The following is a 20629-nucleotide window of genomic DNA, read 5'->3' as shown; positions in this document are numbered from 1 at the left end:
TTGCGTTCAAGCGTCTGTTCCAGCCCACCCCTCTTTCAGCAGGTCACCAGGAGTGGGGAGGGACTGCTCTGGGTCCTGCTAATCTGACTTGCTCGTCCGGTTTGATTGTCTCTCCCGAGCTGGGGTTTCACTTTCCCGAGATGATTGCTCCGTAACTTTCATTCTCTCTGCCTCAATTATTTGGTGTCCTGCTTGAGTGGGAACAATTTCTCCTTTATGTGTAGGCGAATACTATTGCATTTTTTAAGTCATGTTGGAGTGCTGTTCTTATTTATGATACGTCCCTCAACATAATGCCCTATCTGGAAGCTGTGAATGTGTCACCTAAGGGTGATGGAGATCTCCGAATAGTCACTTTCCAAAGATGTAACTGGCACTTGCTTTAAATTGGTGTGATTATGTCTAAGCCATGTGATTTGAAAGGATGGTGCTGACATGCACAGGCCCTTTCTGCTGCTGTCATGCCTTTCCACCCATCATAGGTCCAAACAACATTTTTATCTCTTGACTGAATATGACAGCTATGTGATTCCTTTTTCTCTGTGAATCCAATTAATCTGTCTCTGCTCCCAGGCTTTTTAATTTTTTGGCATATGCCTTTTCTTTCTTTCTTTTTTTTCCTAAACAAGTTGTTTACATTCTCAGAATGTTTATCTTTAGATCTTCATGCTTGTCTGCTTTTCAAATGATTTAGCCTTTTATCCTGACTCACTGTTATGGGTTTACTAATGATCACCCTCATCTCCCTTGCTCTACATTCAGGCTTTGATTTAGTTTCTCCTCTCACACATTCACTGGAATGACTTGAGAGGCACCCAATAGCTCACTTAAAAGAGACAGGCAAAATAATCCTGACAAAGTCTCAACATTGATTTTGTACTCTGCAAAGGTTTACAAGAGCTTAACATGAATGTTATAAAAACTAAGGACATCCGACAACTAATTGTTTCCACCAACACGATTTAAGAAAGAGATAAAAACAGACACAAAGAAAAGGATCAAAAGCCATTTGTGAGCAGCCAGGAAGCAGCCTGGATGAAACACTTCATACTTCAACCCCATCGAGGAGCTCGTTTACAAAGACTGTTGAGCGAGACAGTGTAGGTAAGCGGACATGATAGCCACTTGCTATGTGTGGTTATTGAGCACTTGAAATGTGGTAGGACTGAGGAAGCAAATGTTTAACCTTATTTAGTTTCAATTAATTTAAATTTAAATAGACATATGTGGCTAGCGGCTACCACATTGGTCACTCTGGGGGTCATAAGACCCATGGGATCAGAGCTCTTGTTTACCCTTATCCTGTTCATAAACGTAACGCCCCCATGCAGAATGGTGCCTGTCAGCTGGCAGGATCTCAATTAATTCCTGGTACATGAATCCAGAAAATTAGTCATAATGTGTCAAACCTGAAAACAGGCGAAAAATCAATCCAACTCCTCAGATTTGGAGACTAAAAGCAACTGGTCTCACAGTTTTGCAGCAAGCACAGTCGCATTTAAGGAGCCCACATTTAAAGCATGATTAGTTTTCTTTCACTCTTCTTTTATTATTATTCTTATTTTTTATTGAAGTAGAGTCGATTTACAATGTTAGTTTCAGGTGGACAGCCAGGCGATTCAGGTGTACATATGCATGCATATATATATTTTTTCAGTTTCTTTTCCATTACGGTTCATTACGGGAGATTGAATATAGTTCCCTGTGCTATACGGTAGGTCCTTGCTGCTTACCAGCTTCACATACAGTAATGTGTAAAGCATGATTAGTTATTATGTAGAACTACTACACAAAATGAATTTTAAACTGAATCATAATAAAAAGTAAAGTGGATGCTACCCCAAACAGAGAGAATTTAGTGAGTTTAAAAAAAAACCTTAAAGACTGACACAAGTTTTAATAAATTTCTAGGTTTCATGTTTACATACATAAGGTGAATAACAAGAGTATCTGTGGAATAAATTAAAATGTTGACAGGGTCTCTGACCAGTAAATTCATGTGCACTCAGCTCTCTCCTCACCTGTCCTGTCAACCTAGCGTGGGGGCTGTGACGGGTGCTTTGTGACGTACTCCACTGAATTACCCACTTCCTTCCTAACTCTCAGTCAGCTACGTTCCCTGCGCTATTTAATCATCTCTTAACCTGGTGTCAAGTGTGGATCAGAAAAGGCTGCCATGCGATACTTTATCTAAGTCCTTCTCCAACTGAAAATTGTCATTTTGATCTAAACTCGAGTGCATTTCTCTTTGTCATAGCTAAGTTCATTTTCTTTACACTAAAGACCCAGAGCATGGGTTAGATAAAAGATATTGATATCATAACCTTACATTTTGCAGTTTTCATTTTTGTTAGGCGTTCTCTTTCAGAATAATCATTTAATTTTTACCCCCAATTCTCTTTATTGAGAATAATCATTGAATTTTTCCCGCTTAGGGAAGAAAGCATTCACTCACTCATCCATTCATGTCTTAGTCACAAGACTTTAACTAAATACAAGCTACTTGTCAGAAACTGTGCTGAATTCTGGGGCAAAGAAAACTGGGTAAGCCAAATTCTGCTCTGTAGAGGAAAAGGATTGGAATGTCTGTAGGAAAACTAAACCTCACCGTCCACACTTCATCTACCAACGTGTCCAGCCCAGAAGTGTATGACTTATACCGTTTTTTCCCCTCTTATTCACATCCTGCCAACAATGAACAATTAAGGACTCTCGATTCCACTTTCTCTCCATTCTGACATCACAGTATCCAACCAGGACAGTTTGTGTCGCCTGCAGATTTCTTCTGCTTCCAGTATAGCCTTCCACATTGCAGCCCTAATTGTATAATTAGGTCGTAATCTGCATCTTCTCTTTCCTCACCTCAAAATCCTCCCAGGCTACCCTCGGCAAACTGGAGCTCCCCGGCCAAATGGCTTATTATGGTCCATCCTGTGACCTAAAAATGTTTTTTACAGTCCTAAAGGGAAGAAGAAAGAGGAGGAGGAAGTGGAGGAGGAGGAAAGACAGAAGTTGCAACATAAATGTACAAATGGGAGGACCACATGTAACTGTCAAAGCCTAAACTTCTTACCGTCATCCCTTCATGGGGAAAGGAGAAAACAAAACTTGCTTATTTCATTGTCAGACAAAAAGTTTCACGATTCAGGTTAGAGTTTCAGGACTTCAATATCTATATTTCAGCTTTTTTGCCTTGCTGCAAATGGAAGTAAAGTTGGTTCTGATTTCATAGAATTATTGCTAGAATTAAAGAGGCTAATGCATGCAAAGCATGTAGCCAAGTCCCTGCATGAATAGGTCTGTGTTGCTGCCCCATCGTCTGTTCCTCACTCATCTCAGGGCACACTCCTAACAGTGCTGCTCTCTGTCCTCGGTGCATTTGCACACGTGGCTCTTTCTGAATAGAAAATATTCCTGTAATGCATGCCGGGGAACGTACTGCACAGCTTTCCAATTTCTGTTCAAACACCACTTCCTGTCCGTAGCCGCCATGCTTCTCTTCGTTTGCCTGGCGTAGCGATCCCCTTCCTGTGTTCATACCGTGCAGTTTGACCGCGCGCCGCAGAAATAAGCCTGTTCAGTGCGGCTGCTTCTGCGAGTCTCACCACTTGACTCATATTTTTTCTTTCTGTTAGGAAATAATTCTTTTTATCTTGTGTCCCGAATGCTAATCTGACCCACTACAAAGTTAACCCCCAATGAGTACGTATGCATCTAACACATTGCAGGGAGGGAATGCCCAATTTTGAGTCTCTATGTCTGAGAATTATCCATTCTTCTTGTCAGTTGTTACATCCATTCTACATTCATTCTGTCTCCAATGCTGGCGAAAATGTCACAGATTAAAGACATGATAAAGAGTCTAGTAATTCTTTATTCTTGTTTTCAGAATGTTTTCTCCTTATTTAGTCACCAAATTGGTATTTGCCCCTTTGTGGACATTTTTTCCTGAAAATCAAGTAAGAATTTCCTGGCTTGGTAATATTCATCTTCAGAGCAATTCACTACATAAAACCAGTGAAGCCATCCAATTGTGTTATGCACTAATTTTTCACTTCACTACAGCAGGGTGGGCATTGGAGTCTAATATGGACACACCTTGATAGTTGTTGGGAGTCAACGTGTTAGCTGCCCCTTAACGACTCTGGTTCATCATCATCAGATCTTAAAAAATTCTCAGAGTGAAATATAACGGTCATGAAAAATAAATGTAAATGACAAAGAACATAAAAGTAATATATTTAAATGAAAATACTTATAAATGAGGAAGGTCATCATATGTAGAAAATAGTTTATATTCCCTTAAAGGAATTAAGAAGGATATTTCATTTAGAAAGTTGAAAACTTTCAAGAACAACACAAAAAAATACACAGGGGGCAGAACCATACTGTACTGTATCTTGGGGGCCTATGCAGACTTACAGAAAATCAAGGTTTTACTATCTGTTAAGTGTTCAAAGAACCTTGAAGTAGTAACTCTCAGGTCCCTTGGGTGAAATCCTAGAGGGTTACAGATTAGTATTCTTTCCCTATTCAGGACTTCCTGGCAAGATTCCCAAATTTGGATCCTCCAAGACTGGTAGGCAATTGCTAGAATCTGTTGGAAAAAGCAGGAGAGGAGCAGATAAGGACATGTGCATACTTTGTTCATTAACAGTTGTTATGTAAAGTAGCATTTTGTTAACATTCATTTTTATTTGACGTATGGTAAACAAGGTCATTTTCCTCTAATGTCCCACAGAGGAAAACACAGGAACTGAATTTCCTTAAGGTCTTTTTCAGAGACAATTTGCATAACAAGTATCAGCATGTATTTTAAAGTAAAATAGATTGCAAAATGACAACTTTATTTACTAACCAAATAGCTGATCTGTGTTTTCCTGAAGACTTCCTTGGGAATTGGTAGGTAAAAGTTATTAATATATTCAACCATTTTGACTCACAATAACGATAATTTGAAAAGGTTCAACCTATATGGTTATTAAAGGTAGCAGTGAATATTGTAATATAGTCAAATTATTAAATGATAAATTCAACGTTGTGTTAAGTATGACATGTTTTTCTCTTTGGCCCCTTCTAAAACCTTTCTGACCTTACTGAGACAGCACAATAAATGTAACATAAAGGAGGTTGTCACAAATTACACTATGTGAAATCACCCCATGTGGCTATTATCAAGTATCTTTTTTTTTTTCCTGCCTTTGTCAAATTTATTACTGGTTAATTACATTATCTGATCCAACTGGTCTCCTTGTAAAATGTCGGGTTTGAATTATTACTTTTTAAATGTTCTAAACTCATTGTATTTCGATTAGCGTGCACATGTGAGTGCAGATTGCAATGTATGTATCATGGATGTGACATTTTTATTGTCTACTGAGATCTCTCTGGTCCTACTTGAAAAATAAAGTTCAGGTGAGAAACCAAGTTCGGTTCTTAATCTTCCCTGCATATTAGAAATATCTTTTCATCTGAAAAAGTGCAGTAATGCCTGGGCTACAACCAAGACCAACCACATTTGAAACTCTAGGGGTGGGGAGCCAGACACGAGTACTTTACAGATTTCCACGGTTATTTCACTGTATAGCCAGGCTGAGACTAGAAACGAGGAGATCTATGCTGGGTTTTTAAGCACAGAAAACTTCTTTGTTTGATATTCGCCCTAGAAATACCTGATGTGAAAGAGCCACTTGTCTGATGAAAAGTAGGGTGCGGTGTTTCTCCTGCCACGCTCACACTCCCTACACCCCAGGGGCACTGAGGTCTCATTTCCAGAACTCCACAGAGTCTTTTGCTCAGAAATCGTGCTAGATTTACTATTGACATTTTCTAAGTTTTAAACTTCTATTATTTTAATCTTTATTTTGAAAAAAGCTTAGAGAGCATGTGAAAGATAACGGTAATATTCAAATATTAATTTTCAGATGAACTGAAGTGAACTATATCTCATATGTTTATTTTCTTTAACTCAAAGATTTATCTAAATGACAAATATCCCAAGAGGCAGCTATCAGTTTTTTATGTGTGTATATAAATTAGGTATTTCAATGATGGTTATTCAGTGGTACTCAAAGAAAGATATGTTCATACCTTAATGATGACAGGTGTTTGGCAATGCCATCAATCTTTTGTTTTCACATTCTAGACATAGCAGCAGACATAAGGTACATCTCTGATGAGAGCAAGCTATTTATCACATCCACTGCAAAGTACGAAGGCACACATTTTTCAGCAAGGCATATTCCTCCAAAAGCAGCATTGCTAAATGACCGTCTTTTCAACTTCTCCTTATGGGAGAATATTTTAAAAATCTTCAGAAGTAAGCCTGCCAATCTGATTCATTTTCGGAGTTTTCAAACTCTGGTTTGATTAAAGACATGAAAGGGTTCTTCAGCTAATAAGCTGTGTGGTTTATGCACCTGAAAGACAAAAATAAAACCCAAATCCAACAGAAGTGTGATGACTAATTTTCCAGGAAATATAAAGCATGGTTAATCTTTCAAACATAGGGAGAAAAATTATTAAATAAGTGTTTGCGGAAGATAGAGGAGCTGATTCAGACGTTATTTGAGTCATACTTTTACCTAGTTAATTACTTCAGGTTTCTGTCTTCAAAGACATTTTAAGAGAAACCCAAGTCAAAGTTTTATGATGATTATATAAATTATAATTCACCCCAGGTTTCAAATGCTTGTTTCTAAAAGGTGTAGTGTTGAGATGATGTGAATTTATCTAAGTTTATGTCCTATTCACATTTATTCCTCCTTCAGAAATCATGACTCCTTGCTTAATAAATGGCCTAAATTGAGTTAGTTTTAGTCCTCTAAATTCTAATAAATAGATACCACATTTAAATCATTTATTGCTCAGTTTAGCATAAGATTATAAGGGGCACAGATTACTCTATCTTGCTAAAAAAGCCATATTTTCTCAGAAAATGAAATATGAGTAACGCACAGGCAGTGTGGGTGTCTGACTTGACTGGCTTCCCTGAGTTGCATCACCAGCCGTTCATGCAAGTCTGTCTATTCGTGTTGCAGATGTACCCATAGATTTAGCTTCCTAGGAAGTATGGTCATTTTAGGACTTATTGTTGGGTCTCTGCTTATTTTTAAAACTAATTAAAGCTAAAACCTTTAGTAATAATTTGTTTTATCAAGACTATGAATTTAAATATCTTTCTGAATTCAGTTGCCTATTACAACTTGGCATCAGTAAGGTATCAAATATCCTAGTCCTGTATCAAATATGAAAGATGGACAGGGTTCAGTTCTGCTCTTCAAATAATTAACTATTATAGATTTGGAAGACTGTTTATATAGATTCATTCAATATTTTCACAAATAAAGAATGCGCACATTTAGTTAATTTACACGATACTGTGTCTGTTATTCATAAGTGTGGATACTGACAAGGCTGTGGTCAGGTGCTCTGTGATAAGACTGAATAAGAAATCTATGGTTCTAATAACGATATTTGTTCTCATAATACCTTTTAAAGGTCTTGGCATCATGAAATAACTGTGAAATAGATCAGTGAAATAATTGAAAATTACACATTTTCTTTTAACTCACTTATGTATGCTTTGAATTTCTTCTTTCAATTATGTCCATCTTCCAATTGTATACATCTTTCAATTGCCCTCTTAGAAAATTCCCAGCTATTAAAAAAAAGACTTGTGACTTTTTCATCAAAGTCATCTTTGCCTACTTTTTGGGTGTTGCTTAAAAATATTATAATTGTGAAGCTCATTTTTAATATTTTTGTTATAATTTGAAGGCAACTTTATTTCGTGCAATTTCTTATTTTTCTAAAAACAGCCGAGCATTCCAATAGTAAAAATTATTTTACATACAATTGCAAAAACATATTTACTTACTACAGGAACTGCAAGATCCCATATTGCTTTCAGAATGACTAGAGTACTATTTATTGTACCACATAATTCCACTAAATATTGTACCACGCAATTCCACTAACTACTATTGCACCACTGCTGACATGCCTCCTTTAGGATGCATTTCTGCATCTTCACACTCTCCCTCCTCCTCCAGGTACAGCAAGTGTCTTCCCCAGGCGTTCTCATTACGGCCCCTCAGTCCTCCACCCAATATCTATATGTTAATTATTGGTTTCATTCTCTGTTTCTCCCCATGATGCCAAGGGCTCCTTGAAATTTAAGGGCTATACTGTTTTTCATTGTTATTCACAGCCCAGAGGACTATGGGTGTTGCATCAAAATTATGGTGAATATTTGTTATATAAATGAATTACTTGAAGATATACATTCAATTTTAGTACCTGATCTTGTTGTTTTCATACTATTATTAAACTGGATAGTAAACCACAGTGTATTTTTTAATGGAAAGACGTTTTATAAAAGTTTACATGACAAACCACAGACTCAGATAATGATGAATAGCCATGGTAGTATCAGTAGGAAAAAGTAAAACATTCACTATTAGATGAGTGAAGAAATGACTAAGGAAGTCACAGAGGATCAAAGGACAATAAAAAAAAAAGATGCTAAAAAATCAATAATAATCATGAAAATAGACATTGAAATAGAATTTAGAGATGGTGCTCACACTGTGAAATAAATAAAAGTAACAATGTTGACAGTATCCAGTCAGCCCAGGGTGGGTAGAAGTGGCAAAGATTTAGTGTAGCCATTGTGGAGGGCAATGCGTTGTTATCCATCAAACGTTAAAACACATACAAGTTTTGATTAATAATTATAATTCCAAGCATACCTCTGACAAAACGTGAATTCTGGAAAAGTAGATGTTACTATCAGAATATATAGTAAATTCAATTGGTGTCAATATTATGTCCATTTATAGAGAATACTTACATAAATCACAATATGTTCATACAGATAGAAATTGCATGTTTATATAAAACGTTGGTAATGGAAAGAGCTCCATGATCCACTTTTAATTCAGGGTTTCAAGTCACAAAATGCTACATATGTTGTGACTCAATCCATGTGAGAAAAAAAAATACCTACACTCTCAAAATACCTCTGTGTGTATATGGTGCATTTGTCTGTGTAGATGGACAGAAGGCGCTGGCAGAATCCATCACAAACTGTTAAGAGGATTTATTTCTAAAGGTGGATTCAATTGGGATGGGTATAAAATATCTAATCACTTAAAATGAGAGCACATTAAAATTAGAAAAGGAAGTGAAGAACAATCAAAATTCCCAAAGTACTACTGAGAAAGAAATCATGACTTTCAACTTTCCACAAAACACTCTGACCCTGTAAACAGACCAAATATTTCAGAATTTTAAAAAGCCATCGTGGTTTCATAATTCTACACATGGGAGCCCTGGGACGAGATGGCAGAGTGCAAGCAAAGCAGCCATAAATATCTCTGCTGCGTGTCCCCCCTCGTCCTCATCTCGCACCTTGACACACGTCCGGGCATGAGCATTAGTCACGGTCACTTCTAAATGGGATGTTTTCTGCTGACACACAGTTTGAATCACTATGCATCATATGCCCCATGACAATATACTCTGGCAACATGAAGTCAAGTGCATTTTATTCCCTTCTAACAGCAGCAAGAAATATCCCATATAACCTTTACATGTGTTATTTCATACAATTTTCTTAGCAACATAGTGTTTCCTTTTGCTTATATAATTCAATGTAATACTTTATAATGTGAGTTTTAGGGTGACAGGAAAGTAAGATGTCACTAAGAAATATATATTATATATTATATAGCAATATTATTTCAATATGAGAGCCGTGATAAATAGTAACAGAATTGTGTCTCTAGGTGACTCCCCTACATGTGAGGTGTTGAGGTCACACATCTCACTCCCACATTTTAATGTAGAAATGCCTAGACGCTCCTAGGTCAGGAGACTGTAGCTTAAACTGCAACAATTCAATTTGAATTTTCATGCAGCTCAAAACATTCTCAGCCAGTAATTAGATAATGAAGTTTTATTTAATCCCTGTATGAATGTCAGATAATAATACCTTTCATAGTGCCCTAAATTTATATTTAAATAATGATACAGCAGTTGGCAATTTCTTACAAAACTGAATACACTTTTATCCTGTGATGCCCACATGTGTTCTTTGGTTTATAACCAAATGAGTGAAAACATGTATCTATACAAAAACCTACACATGGATGTTCAGAGCTGCTTTGTTCATAATTAACAAAACTTGGAAGAAACCAAGACACCTTTCAGGAGATGAATGGATAAACAAATTCTGGTACATCCAGACAATGGAGTATTATTCAGTGTTAAAATGAAATGAGCTATGAAGCCATGAAAAGACATAGAAAAAAACTTAAATGCATATTACTAAGTGAAAGGAGCTGAACTGAAAAGGCTGCATACTGGATGAATCCAACTCTATTGACGTCTGGAAAAGGCAAAACTGCAGAGACATTAGAAAGATCAGGGATTTCCAGGGATTTGGTGGAAGGGAGGGCTGAATAAGAAGAGTACAGAGGATTTGGGGGGCAGTGAAACTATTTTGCATGGTATTATAGTGGTGGATGCATGTCACTATTCACTTGTACCCACAGAACTACGAGTTCACACTACGAGTGAACACTGATGGGGGGGACTTTGGCTGCTGACGCTGTGTCAGAGTGATTCATCAGTTGTAAATCCGTGCCCCTCTAGTGCCGGATGTTGGGTGTTAGTGGCGGGAGAGGGGCTGGGTGTGATTTGGTGAGACTGTGGGGAGGCTGTTATGGGAACTCTCCGTACTTTCTGCTCAATTTTAGAAAACCTAAAACTGCCCTAAAAAATAATAAAGTCTATAAAAATATGACACACTTCTAAGTTATACACTTCAGTTCATTCTAATAAGCTCTTGGACTCCCTGATTTTTGTATATTTGTATTGATCCATTTAATTATAAACGTAATTACAGAGGAAAAGGATAAAATTACCCTGTACAAAATATCCTATAAGATATCATTCACCATTTTTCCCTTTACTAACAAAACTGTGATTCTGTTCATTATATCAGTCTGTCCATTGAAAACCATCCCCAGACCTTCTTTGCTGTTCAGGATGTTCATATTTCATAATTATGATCATGAGAAATATGTTGAAGACAGCTGTGAATTTCTAGCTTCTTTTTTTTCTTTGGTGGCATTTGTGTCATCCTTTTTTCTTGTTTGTCTCCATTTTTTTCTTGCTGAAACATGGTCAGGTATGGCAGCTGTAGCAGGCATATTGCAACTTTAAAGAAAAGTCCAAGAATGCCTTAGTGCCCTCAGCTCTGCCCGCTTCCAGACTTCTAGATTTGTGAAGGAAAACAAATCAACAAGGGCTTCCAATCAGTTGTTGGAGTTGACAGGATTTCTGTTACAGCCCAACGTAACCCTAACTATTCAGAGAAGCAATATCAAGTGGTTAAAGTGTCACTGATGGCTGGATCTGACTGATGAGGAATGCTCAGGCAGTGACAGCATGGGAAATACTGGGCATCCTGGGGAGTATCTTCTTCCTCTTTTAACATGGGATTCCATTATCCAACCTTAGTGGAGAATGAGTAACATGAATAGTGAATGGCCCATAAAAGTTTTTTGTTTCCTATTCAAATATCTAATTCTTTCTTCCTTTCTAAAGCCTCTGTTTTATTTATACACACGCCACAACCCCAAATCAATTGTCCTCACTAGGATGACAGTGAGAGAACTTCTGGGAGATTAAAGAAGCTATGGTATCTGTCCAAATGCTTGCAGTCTAGATGGAAGGAGAGGACATTTGCAAAGAGAGAAATATAACGTCAATGTGAAGATAAGGGAAGATTTTTCATTTAAGAAAGAAGAAAAAAGGAAAGGAAACAGGATCGTATAGTTTGAGTGAAAGGTGCCTTTAGACCAGAAATATAGATTTGATGCAAATTCAGAGAGATATTGGAATAGAAGCTCAAGACCTTTGGATTTTGCTTGAAAGACAATAAAGATATTAGTGTGTCTGTTTAAGGCAATCTTCTAAGTTGAGTGCAGGCAATGAAATGCAAAGAGACAGATGAGAGGTGGGTTTGAAGTGAGAATGGACAGGAGTGGGGAGCTGTACCCACCTTCACTGCATTATCTCAGGACGGTCTGTTTGCTTTTTATTGAAGAAAGTTCAACTCTGAGGAAAAATGGTGGTGGGTGCGGGGTAGGGAAGAGGTGATAAACAGGAAAAATGTGTCAGCAAAGCTAGTTTCTTGATTTTTTTGTAACATTTTTTGGTTATCAGTTACAATATTCTCAAATAATCTAGCAAGATAAAGATTTTCTTCTCTCACCATGCCATAAAGAAGATAAAGAATTTTTGTATAAAATGTGCAATACAGCACTTGGTTATATTTTACTTCAATCCAAGTTACAAAAGAACAGCAAAATAAGTAGCTAAAATCAGTGGACGTGAGAGGCAGAATTGTTCTGGGAGAAATAGCAGAAAGGTTATTTCTAGCTGGAGCAGCAGCTGCCTACTGTCAGTTCTGAACAGATGCAGAGATTTTGTGAGTAAGGATGTTATGGAAAGGGCGTTTGATCATTTTGTTTAAAATTTCTCAAAGAATTATAGGGGTATGTCACGAGGTTGTGAGGTAGACCTGACAAAGTATGAAATGTTTTATTCTGACCGAGAATGACTGACTGCGAACAAATCTAATGTTGGAGAAAGAAAGAAGAGGCAGCAGTAAAAACAGTAGATTCAACTTCAAGGAGAGAATGGTGGTTGAGTATCTTCATCTTATTATTTCCATTTTCATCAAACTGACTGATAACATTTCTTATCCAATAGCACGGTGGAAATGAGACAATATTTGCATGTATCTGGAGAGGATATACAAGAAAAAGTGAGAGATTTATTATAAGAAATTGGCTCAAGGGATTACGCAGGCAGAGAAGTCCGAGGTCTGCCGTCCGCAGGCTGGAGAACCAGAGACAGCAGTGATGTAATGCACTGAGTCTCACAGCCTAAGAACCGGGGGTGGAAGCCCCAGCGCGGGTCCCTCGTTCTGAGAACTGGGAGTGCGGGATGTCGGAGGTCAGGAGAAGATGGCTCTGTCATCTCAAGCAGAGAGCAAATTCACTTTTCCTCTGTCTTTTTGCTCTATTCAGGCCATCAAAGGACTGGATGGTGTCCATCCACGTTGGCACAGGTGACCCTCTAGGCTCAGTCCACCAAGGCAAATGCAGATCTCTTCTGGAAATGCCGTCCCTGATACACTCAGAAATAAGGTTTTATCCAGGCATCCCCCACCCCAGTGAAGCTGACACATTAAATGCACCATTATGTAGTGTTGCCCAGTCCCTGGATATGAATAAATGTTTTGGCCCTTGTCAGTTGGGTCACATGCTTTATTTCTGCCTTTTCAGAATCAGAACTTTGTGAAGAGAAATATCTGTATGTCCAACATGGTTTCTACCTTTGTGTCATGGAAATACGTTTTAGCAGAGTTTAGCAGAGGTGAGTGTAGAAAACTCATCCGGTTAAGCAATAGCTAACACCTAGTTAAAAAATGAAAGTGGAGTAAAAAATGTCATTAAAAGAAAATGTATAACCTCAGTCTTAAATAACACCCAATAACATCGTATGTACTAAAAGGTCTGAGGCATTGTTGTTATTCTTATTATAAGCACTGTTGAAATTAGCCACGTGAGATCTCTGCACCTTCAGGGTTCTCATGACGTGAGAATTACAGTTCCAATTGCATAGAACTGGGCGAGCGTAAGCCTTAGTTCTGAATGCCTACGATACATTCATTCATTTCTTCGAAGTGAAGTTACTCTTACTACTTTTTAAAAAATTAATATAATACCTGGCCAAGGTTTGCATTGCCTCTTCTGTGGGTCTGTTAGAGTATCTGTTGAGGTAGTTTTTTTTTACATCCTATGTTCACTGAAATGTCTGTGTATTTTGTATGTTTCCTCTCCCTCATTTCTGTATCTCAAGTATCTGTTAGGGTAGGTGCTCAGAACACGGCTGAGGAAGAGAAGGAGATTTGGGAGGAAAAGAGCCAATTCATAAATTTAAACTAGGCCAGCTGTAGGGAAGTAAAAATGGTAAAAAACTAGAAACAGCCTCTAAAGAAAACAAGCATAAAGCTGGCATTCCCTTGTGGAACAAAACAAAACAAAACAGGAGTTCCACTGGTTAGAAGTCAAGCCAGAGGACCTGGGTGTTTTTGCCACAGTTCAGTCTTAGAAACTCGTTTGGACTCAGTTTCTTCATCTGTGAAGGGTGAATGTTATTAACTGCTTCAGAGAGCTGACATTTGTGGCTATAACGCAATGACCTGATCAGCAGAGCACAGTTCTGTTTGGCTTGTCACTGCCCTGTAATCTCCATGATGGCAGAGGACACCATTCTCTTGTCGATAAGCTGTCTGTTGCCCCCATGTCTCACATAACAGCTAGCCTGCAGTAGGCATCCTGTAAGCATTTATTACACAATGAAAGAATAAAGTGGGATGATTGGCAATCTGTTCTCCCTAGGAGGACGTAAAAACGTCCAAGCAAAGCAGAGGAGATTCGAAGAAAAATAGAACTTTCCGTATATTTCAGTTTTTATTGCTGGAATCCATAATCTCAGGAGGAAGACAAAGAGGACCACCACTTTTTCAATTTATCATCTGCCAGGTTTTCCCACTCAGGTTATCAAGGTGAGGAGAGACGCGAAGATGCAGTCTGTTTTTTAACAACTGCTACTGACTGGTTCTTCTGTCAACTGTAGACAAAGACAGGACAGATGGGGCCCGCAGTGAGAACTTAAATATTTAGACTCATGCTTAAAATTTAAATTAATCATTCATTCAAGAAGCACTTAACACCAAATTTATACAGGCATGCAGAATAAAGATATAAAGGAAGGGAGACAGAGAGAGAAAGAAAGAAATCAAGCTCACAGCCCCATGCCCTCAAGAAATTCATTGCCCGTCAGGGAAAATATAAGCATAAATAGGCAAGCACAATAAAATATGATGAGCAGCAGAGTTTTCACAGGGCCTGAGAGAAGGGGAAATTAACACCGCCTTGGGCATCTCATTTATTGAGCTGCTTCTAAAGTTTATTTCCTACTGAGTGATATTAAAAACATCATGCTTCCTAGGTGGAATTAAATTCAATTTAAAGTGTATTAAGTGACATTCTGTGAAAAGTGCTTTACAAACAGCTCAGCTCGAGGGAGCAGGCTGAGCTTTGAGACACAGCTCTTACTCCAGAGGTTTGGGACATCATTAGCACAGACATCTTCCAGACCTGCAGGTGTATCTCTAGGGGTAAAATGTGCAGTGCAGGAATCTAGCACAGGGAGAAGGGAAGGAGATCTAAAGGGAGTTCCGAGGGGTTGAGGGCTGATCTGGAACGTGAACTGTGGGATAAAGGCAGCATTTGTGTGGCTAACATGTTAATGGGCCTGAAATGATTAACGAGGCAGTCAGCTGCCCTCGCCAGGCACAGGGAGGAAATCTAATCCTGTTACACAGAGGGTATCATTGAGACATGGTTTCTGTGTGATGGTGGATGTTTTTCAAGCTGTTCTCTCTCTGAAAACTGCTTTCTGGCCAAAAGAGAGAGTGGGGTGTAATTACTTCCAACATCACTTAGCAGTGATGATCAGAGGGAAAGAACAATGGAGCAAAGTGCTGAGCGATGCACAAATTGAAACAAGCTTTTTTTTCCTTCCTGAAAAATAAAAGGAGAAATAAGAAAGGGCATACCGAAGGACTGCAGACTTAATTTACATTTGCCTGGATCTGCATGGTAGCTGCTTGACACAAGGGAAGAGAGTGTTTTTTAATTACACGACGTGAGTACTTTGAACGTTGAGAAAGAAGATGGAACACAAAACAAAATTCTCTGAAATTTATAATCACCGCCCTGGACCATGTCCAGCACACTGGAAATAAAGCAATGCTACCTTTGTGCTATGAGAGTTCCTTTTACTCTTTGCCAAAACTCATGAAAACTAGACTTGGAATAGAGTTCAGAACAGTGAAAAATTTGAGTATCACTGGACTGAAAGGAGACAGCAATTATGTACAGAATGTCATCACTTCCAGTATTTCAGGGACACTTGACATAAGCCCAGAAGCCAGCTAGACAGTGTCTCTGAACAAGATGGACAGAGGTTGGAAATAACCAGGCGGAACACAGCCCATGGCTGCCTCCTTTTGTAGACACCACTGGTGGGCTCCCAGACTGCAGCTCTGGCAGTTACCTTTGTAAAACTCTCACTGTGTCGTCTTTTAACCTTTTTTTGGTTTGTTTTTCTTTGTTTGTCTTCAAACTTTGATTTGAATTTCTAATCTACCCTAAAAATGGAATACTTTAAAGTTCATTTTACTTTTAAATACTTTTAATGTAGTGATACGCTATTATCACTGAAAATAAAGCGGTAAGGGATTTATAGGTAAGCTATGGCATTTGTTTTATTTCTTACTCACATCAGTCAGGAAGTCCTGCACCAAGACAGCAAGGCTTAGACTCTTCCTTTCAAATAGGGACTAAATTACTAATTGAAAATGAGACAACAATCATGGAAAACACACTTTTTTATCTTAAGTTTGTTCAAGTAATTGAAGGAGACCTTTAGACTGAGGTGGTTCTAATGTCTCTGTGTCCTAAATAAGCAAATCAAAAACTAAGCCCGAGGGAGTTCCTGTAAACGAACTCACATGGGAGAAAACCAAAGGTGAAGACCACCGGTTACAAACAGCCCCCTAGACTTTCCCAGACAAGGCTGCTGCCCAGCGGCAGTGAACCAGACGCTTCCCTTGTGTTGCTTCTGCATGGAAGCCTCCCCCTAACTCTGGTCCCCAGCGTTCCCAGCCGCTTCCGGTTTGGCACTGCCCGATGGGAATCGAAACTTGTTCACATAAACTCTTGAACATCTTAATGTTTGTGAGTTTATCTTTGAACAGATTATTGTGTTTTTCTTAAATATATTATAGAGTACTCTTCCATTAGCAGTTCTAAATATACAGCACGTTCAAGTAAGAGTTACCGATCATGAGAATACTTAACATGTTGTAGTGAATATAATTCTCAACATGGGATCAGAAAACATGGGCTCAATTGCCAGTTTCTTACCATGAGCGATGACTGCTGTAAAAGCAAACATCGTGTTCCCTGGAGACAATGCGGCTAAGTTTGTGTGTGTGCAAGTTGAGACTGTGTCTGAGGAGACCACGATGGCTTTGAAAACTGTTACAGTGAAGAAGAGTCTGTTTCTCAAAAGTGAGTAGATGCTCCAGCCAAAACGGATCCACCGCCACCCTCCCACCTTCCCCTATTCCCGTCCCTATGATCACCCACTTTGTACTATACATGACTTAGCAATGGGGTTAGATATGGTTTTTTTCTGCCTCTGCCTTTGCAGTTTCTGGCTTAATTATCTAGAAATTTGTGATAACTGATTCAGAATTTTCAATACAATGCAAGATGCATCATTTCAACTTCATCAAAATTATTTTTTTCCATTTTTATTTTCTAATTCATTTAATTTTCTAATGTATTGAAAAAATATATGCAAACATTGTTTAAAATCTATTCAAATATAAGTTTGTATTGTAATTCAAGGAATAAAAACAAACTTCATACTACTTGTGACAAAATTATAATATATCATTATGATTTTATGATTTCAAAGTTTATAATTTAAATTATAAAATTAAACTGTATAATTATAAAATTATAATGATATAATTTTAAAGTTATAAAGTTTAGAATCCTGTTCAAAGAAAAAAGGTAAACTAAAACAAATATTCTTAATGCACAACTTAATGTTTTTATCAGAATTGGTGATTTTTATTATTTTTAATCTTGTAATTAACTTAGTTATAATGTGATATTAATTCAAATTCTAAAGCCATATTGCTCATAAGTCAGTGAAATGCTGTAACACTCAAAAAACTTATTTGGCTCTAGATTCATTGAATTACATATTTTATTTATTTTCTTATATAAAAATGTGGTTATGGTTAGAAAATCTTCTAATCAAGTCTTTGTGTTTCAACTTGTGTTGTTAAAATAAATGTCTGCTATACAAGTCATCAATATGTTTCCTTTAAGGAAGAATGATTGATTCAGCAAAACATTCCCAAAATAATTTGTAAAAAGAAAGATTATTATAGTTACAGAATCTATGACTAATGCTTTTAAAAAAAAATCTTCATCTTATTTCTATGATACTGTTTTCTTTATTCTGACATTTAAATCTTGTTTTATAGATTTAAAAAATATATTCTTGGGGTCTTTAGATAATAAAACGATTTAGTATGATGAATAACTGCCATTTGTCAAGGACTTGGTATAAATACATCTTTATAATAGCCCCAGCAACTCAGCAAAGTGGATATAGCAGAGGAAAAAGAACAGAGAGAAAAAAGACTGAGAGGGACGGGGAGGTGGGGGAGCCAGACGCGTGAACTGACCGACCCGACGTCGCGTAGTTAAGTAACTAGGTGAAAGTCATGGCTGAATACAGGCTGAGCCACTTAAGAACCGCTGGCTTCTCCACGATACCCTTGGTGTCATTTGTCATATATCCTTCATTGTCTGTCATAGTCTTTGCTGCATAACTAGTTTCAGAAACCTAAATTAAACCTGACTCTGCTACTTGGGTTATCTGTTGTGTTTAAGTTTAATCTGCTCCACTGCTACATTAAGCGAGGTCATTTGCACAAGCATTAGGCCAAGAAAGGATAAAGTGTCGGAATAAAAATGAGAAATAGAGATGGGGGTAGAACAGTCTATTGCAGTTGATCTTTGATCTTTATGATTTCCAATAATTGTAAAAATAAGCAAATCATATAAATCTAATATATTGTGGGTCAAATCCCTCCAGCTAAAATACGTACAGCCTATATATAGGAAATATACATGCTTCCTTTTTTATTTTGTGTGAAATCTGTTTGTAACTCTAGTTTAATTTTTTTCTACTGTTATCCCACCCGTAATTATTTAATCTCATGTTTTCAGATTCAATGACTTCAGTGTTCTTCTTTATAAATCCAATTTAAGAGATACTTCTTTCTTTATTATCTCACCTTGAAGTAGCTTTACCAAATTTTCAGTCTTCTTAATAACATCCATTACATTAATAAATAAGATACATCAATCTGTATATTTAATAATTATCTAATGTTGCTGTTGTGCTAGGCAGATTTCTAAGAATTTTGTGTATACATTATTCAGTTTTCACCAACCAATGAGAGATTATTTTATTTTCTCCTTTTGGCAAATAAGGAAACTGAGACACAGAAATGTAAGTAACATACTCAAAATCACACAGATCGAAAAATTTTAAGATTCCTTTGTTTATTAGTAAGATTCTCTAAATTTCTCTGTTGTGAAATGAGCCAAAAAGTAGAAAGGCATGAGAAATTTGCTGTGAAAAGAGGCCAAAAAGCTACATCATCAAGAATTCAACATCAATGAATCAATGATATCTGTGGAGCGTTTCTAGGCGTAGCGGAGGTAATATATCGAATGCAGACAACAGGAATCTGTCTGTGTGTGTGTGTGTGTGTGTGTGGTTTAGTAAGATAACTGTAAGCGTAGATTACAACTAAACAGTCCTGAAACGACCCCTGCTACCCAAGTTCTCCCCAAACTCCTTCAAAGAGCAGCGACCACCCGGGTCTTGGTTGAGAAATCTGGTCAGAACCACTGGTTTTTCTCATTGGCAAATTCCCCTCCTGACCCCCAAGTGTATCAACACATATCCCACATGTTTCCTCTGTACACCAAGACTCTCTGGGTCTGAGTCATCATGTTACCTCATCATAACTATCTCAAGTCTTCCTTACTGTTTTTCTCACTTTTGATCTTGTCCTTGGCTAACATTTATCCACACAAAATCTAAAATCACCTTTTAGATGTGCAGTCTTACCGACTCGATCCTAGGCTTCAAACCTCGGTGGTCTTCCTTAACTTTTAACTGCATCCCATTCGTTCTACTCTCCATTGTCTCGCTGAACCTTAGTCACAAACTAGTTTCTTTCCATTGTCAGGTAGACTCATTTTACGCCTCCAGCCATCAGGTCGGCAGCCTTGTCTGCCTGGACACAGGCTTCATCTGCCTCCTCACTTGGCTGGGTCCTGCTTACCTGTCTGGCTTCAGCTTAAATGAGACTCCCTTGGAACCCGGGATGTATAGAGGTTTTCTCGCTGTTGCCTCCACTGCTTCCTCATCAGACGTTCTGTGGGGAATTAATGAAGGTGTTAATTTTGTCTTTGCTGGTGTGTAAGAGTAAGGAAGATGGAGGCTCACCGCAATAGAGGGAGGGTTTGCTATTCTTTTCACCATGGGTGTCTTAGCCTCCTGGGGTTACCATCACAAAGTACCGCAGACTGGGCAGCTTAAACAAAAGAAATTTATTTTCTCACAGTTCTGGAGGCTGAAAGTCCAAGACTAATGTGTCAGCAGGTTTGATTTCTCCTGAGGTCTCTCCCCCTGGTGTGCAGGTGGCTGCCTTCGCTGTGTCCTCACAGACTGTCCTCTGTGTGGGGCGTCCCTGGTGTAATTCTCTGTGCCATAAGGGCCTCCTCTTCTTATGGTAAGGTTAGGGCGCACCCTCAGTGCCTCGTTTTAACTTAATTATCTCTTTGAAGGTTCTATCTCCAAATATAGTCAAATT

The 20629-nt window shown here is 37.9% G+C and overlaps 1 long non-coding RNA gene across 1 annotated transcript in view; it reads left to right on the top strand.

Moving 5' to 3' along the window:
* The window catches only part of LOC140690311 (uncharacterized), a 29676-nt gene extending 13845 nt beyond the window's left edge, over positions 1 to 15831 (top strand). Inside the window, exons 3-4 of the long non-coding RNA XR_012065520.1 lie at positions 13365 to 13455; positions 15686 to 15831. This is a non-coding gene — a long non-coding RNA (uncharacterized lncRNA). The remainder of the gene's footprint in view (positions 1 to 13364; positions 13456 to 15685) is intronic.
* Positions 15832 to 20629: the final 4798 nt, after the last annotated feature.

This window comes from Vicugna pacos, chromosome 30, assembly GCF_048564905.1.
Source record: "Vicugna pacos chromosome 30, VicPac4, whole genome shotgun sequence".
In the NCBI taxonomy this organism is placed as follows: domain Eukaryota; kingdom Metazoa; phylum Chordata; class Mammalia; order Artiodactyla; family Camelidae; genus Vicugna; species Vicugna pacos.
The sequence above is the reverse complement of the archived record's forward strand: the minus strand, read 5'-3'. Positions and strand labels throughout refer to the sequence as shown.